This window comes from Plectrocnemia conspersa, unplaced genomic scaffold (genome assembly GCF_051122295.1).
Source record: "Plectrocnemia conspersa isolate PC_06_02 unplaced genomic scaffold, ASM5112229v1 ptg000008l, whole genome shotgun sequence".
NCBI lineage: Eukaryota > Metazoa > Arthropoda > Insecta > Trichoptera > Polycentropodidae > Plectrocnemia > Plectrocnemia conspersa.
In genome coordinates, this window is record NW_028277172.1 from 13,340,649 (window position 1) to 13,352,778 (window position 12,130).

The 12,130-nt window shown below is 30.0% G+C and overlaps 1 protein-coding gene across 1 annotated transcript in view; it reads left to right on the top strand.

The window, feature by feature from the left end:
- Window positions 1-12,130, top strand: part of LOC148233041 (uncharacterized) — a 252,942-nt gene that overhangs the window by 24,781 nt on the left and 216,031 nt on the right. The window contains exon 2 of the mRNA XM_088189639.1: window positions 7,211-7,300. The gene's annotated coding sequence lies outside the window, so the exon portion shown is untranslated. The remainder of the gene's footprint in view (window positions 1-7,210; window positions 7,301-12,130) is intronic.

The window sequence follows — 12,130 nt, forward strand, 5'->3', positions numbered from 1 at the left end:
AAGCAAGAGGAAAAAAAGCAAACAATATACGGCACGTCGGATCGACCGACAGTTGCGACAACATTTAATCCAGCGTCAATAGGCGACCTTTTTCCTTTTCACATCACGAGATTATTTGGTAAACATGTGTATTTATTTATTCGTCCTTTTTCCAATATACACACTCAAAAGGATCCGCGTGTATATACAGTGCGTATATCCTGGCAGAAATTCTGCAAATAGCTGCGTTCTCATGACAAAACGATCGTATTTGTCACAACTCGTCTCGTATTCACAAAATGCGGATCACTGTAGAGCCATATACACGGCCCCTGTAAGCAGTGCCGAAATCTTGCACAATGGCGAGCCTCCTTTGCATCCAGAATCAAATGACGAACCGAAAAAAACATATACGTATAAATATTTGTCATTGTGCGGTCTCGAAAGGTCCCGTAGGGATTTCAGAAGGGATTAAACGTCGGGGTCGCGTTTCGTCTTATCAAACACACAAATATACACAAACAAGCATTCAATGAAATTATTCCACCCGAGGGCGCATCAAACCCACCAGTGACATTACACAAATATATATAGATGTTGTATTGCTTGTATGATATATTACGGTGATTTATATTTTATATATTACACAAACACGCCATTTTTATAAGGTACTCCAAATTTGGATAGTACCCTAATTAATTTGAATAATAATTTTACTCATTTTATAACCAAATATGCAATCAATCTCCTTCTATGAATAGCAGGCGATCATCAAGTCAAGATTTCATACCCGTTTTAGTTGTAAATGGTGCTTAAAAAAAATATTTTTGTATTATTGTTTGCACAATCTCTTTTTATGAATACTGCTATGATTATTAAATCACTACAGTTATCTAACAAAAATTCTAAAAATAAGTTAATCTTGTATATGTCACAAAGGTATAATTGTAGTATCCAATAATATATTTCTTGTGTGCTAATGCTGTACTTTTAATGTTATGCTTTTTTCCAAATTTTGCTGTGTGAATGAATATAAGCTTTTAGTTAATGTTTTTTATAGAATGCTTTCAATTTTTGTGTTGAATATAAAACATATTACATATTTTAGGTTATTAGATAATGAACTGAAAAATCATGTTTTTAATATTACATTATCCCATAAATAAAAAACGTAAATTTAAGTGATTGGTAGTTATTAAAATATTCACTATACAAATAATATTAAAGTAATGCATATAGTTAATTCCAAAAATCCGGTCTTTTAGCACGAAACCAATAAATAAAGCGCTTATGGATTGTTTTAGTACAAAAGAACTCATCAACTTGCTTTCTAGATATTGTGGCTAAATTTATTCTTGTATTGTATATTGCTGTTTTGTACGTATTGCTTAGGGCGAAATACTATTTTTTTGGTGAATGTTATCACCAACACCCGGGTTTTACGTGTTTTTTTTTTATTTGTAACATTCATTTTCTATTATTATATAACGGACGATTTAATATAATTTATGTAGTTACATAATATATATTATATACATATATATATACACCATATTATATCGCAAGTTAAGTATCAAACTATTAACAATGCCTTTGTGTAGCACAAAGCCACATAACTGTAAGAGATCAAAAGTGGACCTCTCAATACGTTTAATATACTTTTTCAATTTGATATTACCCACAAATGGGGGATATAAAAGGAAGCATTCTAATACTTCCACACAATGCATCCAATTTCACCGTGGTCCAGTAATTTCCCAGGAGGGATCAGGCATGCATTTCTCTGACCAGTTCCCAATCACATATATATACTGATCAATCGTATATGTAGGCATATGATGCACTTACTATTTTATTGAAGCTAAATATATTTTATGTCTTAAATTATGAAAACGCTGATGGAACATGTCCAAGTTTATTAAACGTTCCATGAGTTTTTTTATGTGTAATGTATGGTATATCTTCTCCTTCCTGCTTTTGAAGCAAGTCCATTTTTCAGCCTGTGCCATTGTCTGCGATCTCGTCCAGATTCCGGTGTGCTATTTATATGGTAATCTGGTCGTCTTGACCCCGCACATTGATATAAGTTGCCCCGGGCCAAATGACACTAGACCTGCTTGCTCCTCCCTGTAGAGGAAGAGGGCCATAAATCGTCCCACTTCTGCCGGGAAGAAAACATTTAAACTTTAACGAGACTAGAGTAGCAACTTCGATAGTTAAACGTAACGTTGCACAAAACAGGTGTGTTATATGTATGTTATTTTATTTAACTTGCTACATCTTTGCTCGAAAATAATACTTAAGCCATTAAAAAGGTTATTAATAAATATAAAGAAAAAGAAGTACATTAAAACATTTAATTTAATAAATATTTTTCTATAACATAAATGATTCTTATGATTTCTAAAGAGTCGTATTAATAATGGTTTAAAAGTAACTCGCAATGTAGCTCTGTATGTATTTAACTGTAATGTAAAGCTATATTACTATTTAGAAGAAATAAATAATTTTGTATTTATGTTTATTATGTCAATTGTATATTATTTTAATAAAAAAAATCTATATTTGGAAGTATTATTTAAAAACTAAAAGTTATTCGGGCGATAAAGCGCAGATAAGCTCTGGGTTTTTATTGTCGTATAATTTAATTGTTCTCTTCAGACACTAAAACTTTAATGGTCCTTCTCATGAAATAAGATAAAGCAGACGAAGACTTTGTTTTTCTTGAGCGGAGATGCAGCAAAATGCAGATAAAACCGGATGAGAAATTAAATTTGCAACGGAAAGTAATTTCAGTGGTTCTGAATAAGCGCACTCCAATCCAAACCAATATTTATAAAATAAATAGTAAATACATCTCAAATAAACGACTTTATTTAGTATTATAAATAATTCAATCATTTGATAAAATCTTAATGTTTTATTTATGCGCCACGAGAGATTTCGACCAACACTATTTTTTTATACTCAGATCCCATGTCTCGAAATGTGTCATCGAGTGAAAAATTGATAATCGACGTAAGACGAAACCTTTCACGGTAAAAATATTTTTTTCCTCTTGATGTTGTACAAAAAATATTTAAAACACACACAAAACCCCAACCTCAAAAAAATAACACTGTATAAATAAATACATTCGAATATCAAATTTCATGTTAGTGTTTTTTTTTTTAATATTTATTGTATTGTATATTGCATATAGTATTTCAATTTAATGTATTTGGATATTTTAAGACGTCTAATATTTGTTGAAATAATATCGTGTAGCAAAATGTATTTGGAGCATAATGTAGTTTATTCATACTTCCCTCGCATATATGGAAGCAACTCTAATATTAATAATATATTTAAAACATTCATATTTCATAGTTGAATATAAAATTATTCATGGGTGTATATAAACATATATATATTTAGATAATATATTTAATACACCATTGTAGATAGAGATTAATATTATTTAATGATGCATGTTATTAAATATAAAAAAATATATAATGTTTTTTTAAAGCGTAGTAAATCAACACTACTGTATATTTAATTTGTTTTTAAATTATCAAGATCAACTTTATTATATTTCTGGTACATACCTGGTACATACCTGGTACATACCTGGTACATATCTGGTACATACCTGGACACACATTATTACAGAATCTAGTCGGAGCGTGAAGAATCACCTTTATCGAACGATTTTGCGTTCGTTTAACGGGAACAAACGTCACGGTTGACGATTTTTCGGTTGCGTTCACACACGGGGGGGTAATTTTTACCTGGGCACAAGGTGAGCCCATTTTTTGTAGGAGAAACTCAACTATAGATGTCTAGTTTTGTCTGACACCAAGATGTCATCAGTTTTGATTCAAATTAAAATATTATATTTAAGAGATAGCTTAAATATGTTTTGTTACGTTGACAGAAATAAAAAATATTTATTTTATATATTTAGCGTATATTATCTTCATCACTTTCTATATTTCTTATACCTTATATTGATCGCACAGTATTTTAAAATATAATAATGTACTGTAATAAAGCGTAGCTTAAAAGCTCTTCCGAGAAATATACCTACAATACAAATAATAAATCCGCATCAAAATTTATTCAGCCGATTTCAAGTTTATAAGTAAAATATACCTGTAATAATATGTAGATAGAGATATAAAATTATTTATATCACAGCTACGTATAGATTTGCAGAATTTAATGTATGGTTTTATCTCACACATCCATTATTCAGCCTAATTTATAATGAAGGTCCTGACACGAAGGTGTAGGGATAATTGATTCGAAATTTGATATTGCTTTAACGGTTAAAAACAACACTTATCAGATCAACTTTTGTGCCAATTTAGTGATAGCTAAATTCTATTTTAAATAATAATATTCCTAATGAAAAAAATAGGGTAAATTAGTGAAGTAAATTGTGTTTGGGGGCTTGGAGTATTTTGAACGACATATTGTTTCGCAAGTACTTAATTTCGATTAGATACTAACTGATTATAATCAAATCGCCGTGGGAGCAAAATTTTAATATGCGTAATTAAAACATTTAAACGCGCATGAAGTTAAAAATCCACTCTATGGCACAATTTTAATTTCATAATTAATAATGGGAAGCTAATTACCGCAATCGTTTAATGGCGTTAATCGTATTAAATAAAATTACAACCATACTTAAAGTAGTAATTAAAATAAATTAAGTTATATGTGAACATAGCTATTCAAAATGTAATATCATAAAGAAATATAGGATGAACCGAAATACATTTAATTTTTGGTTTGTTATCCTGTGTTTGATATTTGGTTACTCCAAAGCTTTACCAATTACTGATACACGAATTAAATCGTGAGCTTTTAATTTGAAGAATAAAGAATAGGTTTATTTGTTCATTATAAATCAGGTGTTATACCAATGCGTTAAAATAAGGGGAGCACAATCCACTAATATCATCCATGGAAAACCTAAACTGTGATAATCGATTGAAATTATATTTATATAATAATTAAATATGATAAATATTAAAAAACTCTAAGGTCCATATGAGATTCGACCTCTAGTCTTTCAGATATCAGTCACTTACTTAAACCACTGGTTTATCGGGCAGATATAAATGTTCTATGTTCATAATATATCTTACAAGCTATTCACTACCTACTTTAAATTTAAGACGCATCACTTCACTATCGTTTTTACACAAATATTTATTTATATGTGTATGTGTATATATTTTTAGTCAGGCTGTATAAGTAGCACTCTGCTTAATTATTTCACTTTCAATGTCCACTGGCTAATGACGAATTGTAAATTAAAAACCCAATCTTTGTTGCGGGGAACGTTTGTTGATTTACGATTTTAGCACTGCTGCGTTAACAATGCGTGACTTAATCAAGAGGCGGCTCACCTGCAATTAGGCTGATTGAATATTTTACCTGAAGACCATGCCATTGTTCTCGGGGCTAGTGTACAAAACGGCCTATAAATCATTTCGTGTGATTTGTAGGCCCCAGTGAGCTGGTGACACGCGTATTATTGGAATATACCTAACAAATGGAACATGAACAGACAGAATGACGTTTTGAATCCTTGATCCTCAAATTAATAATCCTGATTGATTACCAAGTAATTAAACTCAAATGGATATATAATTTTGTTATGCATATTCTTGTTTTAAGCACAATAAACTAATTAATATATATGTTAACTTTTATATTCCTCTTTATTTTTCCTTTTTTCTTCTACCACTGAATTTAAAAAATCTTCTTTTTAATCAATATCAGATCAACTACTAAATATGATATTTAAAAGCAATAATTAAGTTAGTTGAAAACTTTTTTAATATACGCCTGATGCTTGATCCAGATTTTTTGTTTCAGTAATTTTTACACTCATTAAATAATAAATTGCTTACATTTTCTTGTATCCGTAAAAAAACAACACTCAAAGTATCCAAAGTGTAAAGATGTAGATATCAGATTCCAAAATATAAAATCAGATAATCAAGACTGCCTTTGGCGCCATAAAAATTAAAGAATAACTTTACTCAACCGAAAAAAGATAAGAAAACACGTCCGTAATTGCGTCGCTCAATTTCTCCGCTCGATTATCCGACCGGGCCATAATTACCCGGATAATCGGAGCTCCCCTTTTCTGCTTCTGCCGGTGTGCTTTTTTCTGAAACGCCGTGTACTTGTGTATAATACGCGGACAACACGCAATTTGAATGCGCAAGAGAATCTTGTTTTTGCCGGCAAACCTGTTGCCCGTAGCCGAATATCTTCGCCGTTCGCCACTAACAAGACATTTTGTATTTTATATTGAATATCAGGGATGGTTAAGGCATCGTCTGCGTCATTTTAAGACGCCCACAAGAGTAACACTATTGAATAAGTCATTCTTATAGTAAAATATGTTGTGTGGTCAAATTTATATCATAGTGTTTATTATTCTTATAAAATAATTTTTATTATGTTTAGGCAAATCTTGAATTGTAAGTGACTAATACCTGAAAAATCTAGGTTAGATTTCTATATGAACTTTAGTATTTTTAAATCTTATCTGAAAAATCGCATTACATGATTATTATATAATATAAATTCCAATCAAACATTATTTTTTCTAATCTCAATAATTTATATAAAATCAATTGAGGTTTTGCATAGTGACTTTTAATGATTGTGAATTGTAATAATCGTATAAAATGAATAAAATAGTATGGTGTATTTAGGCGTTGATTTTATTGTAACGCATTGGGCTAATGTTATAACGAAAAAATTACAACAAATAATTGAGATAACAAGTATCATAAGTTTGGTCATCCCTATTGTTTATAATACCATAAGTAGAAAGGTTACAATGTACATTTTGTAATATATCTTCACATAGCCCACCGGTGCACGCACCATTCGATGCAAAATTCGCATTCTTTGGCGTATGCGCGTGCGCATTGTCTTCTTCCGATTGTGTCGATAATGCCGTTTTCCCGTTGCGTCGTTAGTGTGTTCTTCCATTGAAAATTTACGACACATGTATGTGAAGGAATTATGCACGGAATAATCATTTATGGTCTTTGAGTTTATTAAATGATCATTATAATACGAACATTTTATTATTATTATAGATAATAAAATTATCTATATGAATATTATTTATTATTTATACATTAAAATAATAAATGTTCATAACCCTTATGATTCTGTGCAATTCTAACATTTATTTTTTTGTTTACAGCTGCTCGGGATGAAAATTTTTGATCCCGACACCACACGCAAGTCCAATGGACGAAATCATCACTTTTGTGCTTCCCAGATGTAAAGCAAGGTAATCATTTTTTAGGATTCAATAAAGCGATTAGAATAATAAAGATCAAACTTATTTATTTTTATTATCTTTACTCAATATCGGGTTGTTGAGTTATAGAAGTATGGGATATCAGGAGTTGCATGTTGAGTTTGCCGTTCCCTTGTTATTTATATTTTTATATACATATATATGGCACAGTGACTATTTAATCACTATGACCAAAATTAGGCGGCACTGTGGTATCATTATGTGACGGCAACGTAAGTGGATCTTAATGGGAAGACGACGACCGGCGGAGCCTCGTCTGCTAATCTCACTTATCATATTTCAACAATACACGCATCAATTAAACATATCGAAGTTTTACTTTTATGTGCAGTGTGTTTTGGCGTATTTTAATTAATACATAGGTGAAATTATGACAAATAATATTTCCATACATTTATTTATTGCACTATATTGCATTCCCAATTCAATGCTTAATTGATATTTATAGCGTACAAACGTTTTTTGTGTTAAATTTAACAATTAAATATTTTTATCGATTGGAAAAATAAACCAAAAATATTTATCTTGCCAAATGTTTTCATACATAAAAAGCTTACGATTGCGATAACAAACTTAGAGATGTAATTGCCTTAGATTGATTAAATAGAAATAACCAAAATTTAATTGTATTATTGAATAAGTCAATATCCGAAATATATTCATACTGCTTGGATATATATGTCAAAATAATGATATTCAAACTGAAAATTTAAAGCTTAGAGCTTTTGAGTTTGTCAAGATTTAATCTAAAAGCTTAGTTTGTCAAATCAAAACTTTTATTCAGAACTTAGAGCTCTATCTACTATTACATGTCTTGACTAAAATAGTTAACGACGTAAGTACCTTTAATGCTTTTACCTAATACTACCTACTATTACCTAATAATTTTAAATTCTGCAAAATTAAAAAAAATCTGACGATTCCACGTGATGTTTTTTTCTATAATTTCCTGAAGATTTTTTAAAATAAATAAATTAATAATGTAAATTTACTTTTCTTTTAAGCGGTGAGTTTTTAACGTGGTCCTGTTTCTTATACAGTTCTACAACACCTTTTTGACTTACTTAGAATAATGATAAAAATATCTGTGCGGGCTCAAAATTATTGCGTATACTTAAAATACCCAGTGTTTTTATTATTGAATGTCCAGTTATACTCCTTATCTCATTTTTTAATACAAAATATATGGATAACCTAGTTTTATTGCATCCTCAAATTAAAAATATATTTTACCATTGTAATCTGGATTATATACACAAATTATTACACACGTCAAAGGTTCAGCGGCAATTCACATTTCTAATTAACAGCGGATAATGGTCGAATTTTCATATATCGAATACAAATCTAATTTTCGTCCACGCTAGAGTGTGTTTGTTGCAATCTATCAGCTTATATTGATTTCAATTATACTCAATGCTATATTATATGAAATTGGGCACGTTTTGCGGACGTCCAATTAGCGCGGTACTGACCGCTACTTCCGGGGACCCTCGTCATCGACATAGAACATAGCCTAACATACACCTAATAATAAACATATCACACTTTTGTCAAATAATAAGGATATTCAGAATTTAAGATTGACTAATAATTTTTTTAAACCCCTTTTTTTTCAGTATAGTCATCATGAAATTTGAGATCTAATATCATAGAAATCTCGACAAAAGTTTCCGGTAGCCTAATATTTCGTTAATCGTTAATACACTCTAATGAACGAACCTAACGCTTATCGATTATATGTTTATTGCTATGACTAAAACAGCAGCGGTAAAAAATCACTTTCAGTTTTATTAACCTTGTATCTTTACTTTCTGAATATACTTCGTATTATATCAAATGTTGTATATATTAAATTAGGTCACTTTTCGATTTTTCGACTCTTTGAAAGGTGACGGAATGGAATAGTTGTGTGAAGGTGTGAAAAACGCTTCCGAGCGCTTTCTCCAAAAGGGCTACTACATTCAATGTGTTCGTCAACCCTTGCCCTTTTCTGATTTGCCTCACTTATGACGACCCGTCGCATAGACCCGTGTCAAAAATTTGAGATGTGTATTTATTATTAAATTGTGAGGATAAATTTTATTAAATAAATATAATAACATATACATAAATACAACTTAATTTAATATTATTTTTAAACTTTTATAAATAGTAAAATATTGATATCCCATCTATCTTTACGTCGACAAACCGATACAATAAACTAGATACAGAGCGGACAGTCGTCTTTATTGCCTTCGTGCAGTTTATTATTCACAAGCCGCGGTCGACTAGTTTAATTGAAATGCCAACTTGGTCGACGACACCTCCGGAAGACGTAAAGTCAGCAACGTCGGCTCGAAAATAATTCATATGGCAAAAGCACGGTTAGATGGGGTGAAATGTTGCCAGCCATCAATCAAAGAGCTGGGGTGGCAGCCACGAAGCTCAGGCACCGGCGTGGTGGCATTTTAATTAAAGCATTTTTCGACATGTCATCTTGTTTCAATGGTATTCACGAAAATCCATTGTGAACACTCTATACAAAATTAACTTGAATAGTTTAAACAAACTATGCTGTACACGCTAACCATAGATAAACGTGTCATGTAGTTTAAGTTGATAACAACATTAATTATAAAATATTTAAAGTATTTTTTTTATTTAAATTTAAAAAGTAATTATAATGAATAAAATAGTAATTTTCTGAAACAATGTATTTCTAGATAAATACATACATATAATATATATTAATGATAATTGTTGTAAATTAAAATGCATATTTTTGGCGTCTGTATATTTTTTTAATCAGTAGAACTTTGTTTTATAAATATATTTTTTATTTCCTGCACTCTCTTTTTTTATAAATAATTAACTGCAAATAGATCGAAAATATATCTAAAATATATATGTATATTCAAGTTTACGAATATTCTGAAAAATTTCAGGGGAATAATAGCTGGCGAAGAATTTTTGTCTAAATATATTTCTGTGCCCATTTATTTTGTAGGTAATAAACAATACCTTTTTTTACTTAATGCCGACCCAGTGCTCAGTGTAGTGACTTAACTGATATGGAAAAATAAATAAAATACTACTTAAACTCGCCTCTTCAACTAGCCAATTAGAAATTTAACTCTTAAACAGGTTCAATATATTATTATTAATAAACTGAGCATTCAAAATATTCCGGGATATAACGATAAATGGAAGAATTATAAAGGCGATATATTTACTACCATTTTATTATATAATGCAAAAATCGGACTTAACTACATTATAATAAACTTTAGATTATGCAATTAATTTAATTTTTTAATTCTCAAAGCCGTTAATTACTGATAGAACATAATCGATATGTAATAAAATATTTTAAGTGCTCAATTTTATCTTTATGTTATTATTTATTATATTTTACATAAAATAACTCAATTTTAAAATAATTACCCATTTTATTAGCAAATGTTCATATTAAATAGTATATACATCAAATTCTTATCCATCATAAACTATAAATTATAATATTAAAAGCAAATAGTTATTGGTTTATGTTTCATAAAATCGTTATTGATTTATTTTATGCACCATAGCATATACTCGCATATTTAATAATAAGCAAGAAAAAACACTTCTATATTTTATTATATAGGCACGAAATTGGATACTTATGCATAATACACAAGGAAAACACATTTTTCTTTCACGAATCGAAAAATCTATATTTAATCTTAGTTATCCTGTTCACTGCTGTATACATAATACGATCGGTATCGAACCATCCGCGTTTATATAAATGACGTATTATGGGTATACGATCGCATTATAATAAATACCCCTGACTTAGAACCTACATTGCCTTATCAGATTTAACCGTGCACCACTAAACCCAATTATCGAGCAGTTAATCGCAATAAAGTTAATCAGATTCAACCCGTTTTTATTTCGTTTATTTTAAATCACTCGCGTGGCGACGTCTTAATGAAGTGGCGATCTTATTATTTCGTTTTTGATGGAATAAATAAGCATTTTTTTTATATTATTTTTTGGGTCTTAAGGTGTGGGAACTGCCCACGCTTTTCTCGCTGAGCAAGACTTTGGACGCCGCAAAAGTTGCCGAAAAAGCACGGCGATTAAATTAAGTGCCGCATAAAGGCGAATAATAACACGAAGGACGGGCATATAAAAGTTTAACAATGTGTGTAGATGGCAGCGTAATTCCGAGAAAAACAATCTGATAGCCAAAATGGCAGCGGTATACGGATGAATAATCTTCTCAGAAATCTTTGAACGCTGATCAAATATGTATCATGCAATTTTAATATCGTCGGATAAGATAGAATCGTTTAGCAACACCTTTTTTATACCGATCGTCACGGTACTTATTCTTTTATGGATATTAATATTTATTAAGGATTGTAAATCATTTTTATATGATACTAAGAATACATATACATATATCTTACAGTATTTTATAACTTACATATCTGTTTGTACTTATTCTTTAAAAAAAATTTTTTAAAGAATATTCGGAGAATCAAACGTAATTGTCTTGACCTAACAATTAAACATACATATGTTTCTTATGATTCTTTAAATGTCTTGCTCATTTTATAGTTAAATGCAGTTAATAGATTTATAAGACTAATAAACAAATATTTTTTTAATCGTTTAGCAACACCGTTTTCTATGCAGCAGTATTTGTTTAAGAGTGTGTTCTTAAAATATGGAAATATTGAACTGATACTGTCATTCATGAAAATGACGCAATATAGACACCGGAATAGCTGTTAACAGTTTTTTATGAATATATCTTAATTA